Below are 4,185 nucleotides of genomic sequence, written 5' to 3'. Positions count from 1 at the left end.
CGATATGGTTGACTAGAGGGGGGGGGGTGAATAGGCAACTAACAATTTTTAGCTTTTCTTTAGCAATTTAAACTTTGCATCAAAGTAGGTTGTCTAGATATGCAACTAGATGAGCAACCTATATGATGCAACACGAAAAGGAACACAAGCAAGCAAGATATATAAAACAAATAAGCTACACAAGTAAAGGCACGAGATAACCAAGAGTGGAGACGGTGGAGACGAGGATGTGTTGCCGAAGTTCCTTCCCTTTGAAAGGAAGTACGTCTCCGTTGGAGCGGTGTGGAGGCACAATGCTCCCCAAGAAGCCACTAGGGCCACCGTAATCTCCTCACGCCCTCACACAATGCGAGATGCCGTGATTCCACTATTGGTGCCCTTGGAGGCGGCGACCGAACCTTTACAAACAAGGTTGGGGAAATCTCCACAACTCAATTGGAGGCTCCCAACGACACCACGAAGCTTCACCACAATGGACTATGGCTTCACGGTGACCTCAACCGTCTAGGATGCTCAAACACCCAAGAGTAACAAGATCCGCAAGGGATTAGTAGGGGGAATCAAATATCTCTTGGTGGAAGTGTAGATCGGGGCCTTCTCAACCACTCTCGAGCAAATCAACAAGTTTGGTTGGCTAGGGAGTGAGATCGGGCCAAAATGGAGCTTGGAGCAATAATGGAGCTTTAATGGTGGAAGAGGTGAGTCAACGGGGAAGAAGGAGACCCTTTATATAGTGTGTGGAAAAGATCCAACCGTTACCCACCAACCAGTCCGCGGCCAGCGGTACTACCGCGCCTGGCCAGCGGTACTACCGCAAGGCCGCGCGGTACTACTTCTTGCAACCAAGCGGTACTACCGCACGGCAGTGCGGTACTACCGTACCGTCCCACGGCACTGCCGCGACCCCAGCCAGGGAAACAGACGCAAGCTGAGGGCGGTACTTCCGCACGCGCGGTACTACCGCGCCCCCAATGCGGTACTACCGTAAGGCAAAAGTCCCGTCCAGGGGGAAGGGGAACTTCCGTGCCTACTTCCGCAAATAAACGAAAGTAGCAAAAACTCGACACAGTAGTACTGCCGGGGGCGGTACTACTGCCTAACCGCATAGCGCGGTACTACCGCACGGCGAAAGCGGTACTACCGCGGCAGGTGCGGATGTAAAAAATTACATCCGCTCCTACTACCGCAATGGGGCGGCACTAGCCTGGTGGGCAGCGGTAGTGCGGCTCCAGGGGAGCGGTACTACCGTGAGCACCAGCGGTACTACCGCGCCACCGCGCGGTACTACCGTGGACGCCCACGGTACTACCGTTGATCCAGGAGCAGTACTACCGCAACCACAACAGCAGCCAGTCAAAGGAGGCAGGAAGAACGGAGGAAGCTCCAAGGAAGAAGGAGGGGATAAAAGAAGACGTGTACGTGATGATTCCACCCAAACCTTTCCAACGCGGACCCCCTCTTAATAGTACGGCTTTCCTACGACTCAAATCCACCAAAAAGAAACGTAGAAAAGACGCCGTCTTCGTTAGTCTTCGAGGGGCACCCAATCGTCTTGTGCCTAGCAAAGAAGTGTCTGGAAAACTCATGGCACACGATTAGTCCACAAATGCGTTGTCATCAATCACCAAAACACTTAGGGATAAATATGTCCTTACAGATGGTTCACTGTCTTTCTTTTGAGAATCACTGGGGGGGGGGAGGGGAGCTCCCCACCTGAATATATTGCCTAAAAAACTGCCAGAGCAGCTAGTACAGAATTACAAGGGCACGACGCAGCGTGCAGAGAGGTAGGAGCGCCACGAGGAGACGTCCTCCTTGTCACATGTTTGCATGATACGATGTGACCATAGGTCTAGGTCAGATATGAGGGCCCTGAGGGTTATTACAGAATGCTGATCAATGTTCCTAAACATCATATCATTTCTCGCATCCCATATCTTCCAGAGGAGAGACATGAGAATAAAAGGCTAAACTTTGTGTGGCAGATGAAGAGGAATCGGCGTGTCCCAAAGGTCGATGATGCCTTCCAGTTAGAAGGAAAGGTAAACTATGAGACCTCAAGCAATGGCAGCAGTTTGTTCGAGCCTCAAACAATGGCAAGGTGCTAGGTTTAATCACCGACCTTCTAATGTGTTTCTTTTTTTTGTTACATTTACCATCTTGTAGGCATTTGCGATGATTGTAGGGTTATGCTTTGCGCTTGCTGCGCTTATGTTCGTCGGGTTAACGGTGCTCTGGGCATAGCGTGTATGTGGCTGATGATAGTTGAGGGATTATGGCAAAATGTTGTGGATGCATAGACGTATATACAGGGACACATGCATTTAACACTCGCACTTGACTAAATAGGCTTACTTGCAACATTTTCAGCATGAATATTATTCCTGTATCAAGACCTATCGGCACCGTGTTTTACACCTCGTTACGCATAGATAATTTATGGTGAAAATGTAATCTTTTGTGATGTTTAAGCAGTCGCTGGCTCCAATTTTTTCATCGACTATTGGAGATGCTCTCACTCTCACACTGGACCACCGAGTGCCACCAGCAGCCACTCCCACTCCCCTCGTTCCGCCGGCCGTTGCCAACCCCGCGCCACCACCAAGCTCAGCCCGTGCGCCGCCCGTTCCCCATCGCACGTCCTAGCAAGCGCACCCGAGCGCCGCCCACCTCGTCTCCCGGCGCCCCCTTCCCACTGGCCGCCCCGATCCCCTCGCCGTCCTCCAGCTCCAGCTTGACCCCGACACCGCTGACGTAAGCAGCCTCTCAACCGAGCTCCGTCCTCCTACTCCTGCCCGACACCGAGCTCTATCAACCAGATCCTCAAGCTCCATCACCGACCTCTTCTTCCAGCTCCTGCCCAACCCTAGCACCGTCGACCTCATCTTCTAGCTTCGCCGCCTACCTCGTCTTCCAGCTGCCTGCCGGCCACCGGTTCGGGTTGCTACTGGTTGCCGCCCGATCTCCTCCGCAGCCGTCGCCCTTAGCATGTCCACCGCGCCTCGGTGGTGATAAGGTGGATCATTATCATCTCTCCCTTTTAAAGCAAATGCTATTTAGAGTATGGAGCTTCCCGTGCTAAGCACTCTGAAATAGAGAATGTTCTCCCTTTTTTTAGAATCACCGGGGGGGAGCTCCCCCACCTGAATATATCACTCAAAGGACTGCTATGGCAGTGAGTATAGAATTACATAGGCACGGTGCAATGTGCAGAGAGGTAGGAACGCCACGAGAAGACGTCCTCCTTGTCTTCTGAACTCACAAGACGATGCGATCAAAGGTCCAAAGCAGAAATAAGGTTCCTCAAGGTTATTACAGAGCTTTGGTCTATTGATCTAAAAACCATGTCATTACGTGCTGTCCAAGTCATCCAAAGCAAGGCCAGTAGGATCGAGGTCCATGCTATGGTTGGGAGGTGAGGAGAGGTAGGGACGTCCCATAGATCTGTGATGTCGTTGGAAGTTGGTAGGAACCCCAACCATTGCCAAATCCTATTGGCAAGAGGGCATGTGATGAAGAGGTGGTTGGAGTCTTCGGTTGTCGTAGCACATCAATGGCATATGTCTGAGTCGATGATATGCTTGCGTGCAAGGTTAACTCTAGTGTTGAGCCGGTCTTTGAAGAGTAACCATGCGAATAATTTTAGCTTCCGAGGAACCTTGGCACTCCATATGAGAGGGGCCATGAGATCGGTCTCAGGCCGAGCCATGAGGACACCGTATGCATGCTTGGTGGAGAAGCAAATGACATGTCGTAGGAACCGTTGATCTTCCCCCGCCGATGACACGAAGTCCTGCAAAAGAGCCAGAAGCGACACAAGCTCTTGTTTTGCCATTAGAGAGAGGCGATTACGGAGGTTAGCTTCAATACCGAAACGCAAAATGTTAGCCACTTTAACCAGCTATAAGGTGAAGTGTGAGAATAGGTGGGGGAAGGTGATGGAGAGTGGTTGAGGGGCGAGCCACGTGTCTAACCAAAAATAAGTATGTGAGCCGCTATTTGTGAGCACGAAGGAAATATTTTGGGGAGTGGTTATTTGCTGTGAAATGGTGCGGCACAGGACGGAGGTTTGTGGTGGAGGGGATACTAAGGCGTTCGGATGTTGAAAATCAAGCCACTCAAGCCAGGGTGTTTGGGCGGTGGGGAGAGCTTTAGCTGCAAATTTCATGAGAAGGCAGCTGTTTT

This window comes from Triticum urartu, chromosome 5 (assembly GCF_003073215.2).
Source record: "Triticum urartu cultivar G1812 chromosome 5, Tu2.1, whole genome shotgun sequence".
Lineage (NCBI taxonomy): Eukaryota > Viridiplantae > Streptophyta > Magnoliopsida > Poales > Poaceae > Triticum > Triticum urartu.
The sequence above is the reverse complement of the archived record's forward strand: the minus strand, read 5'-3'. Positions refer to the sequence as shown.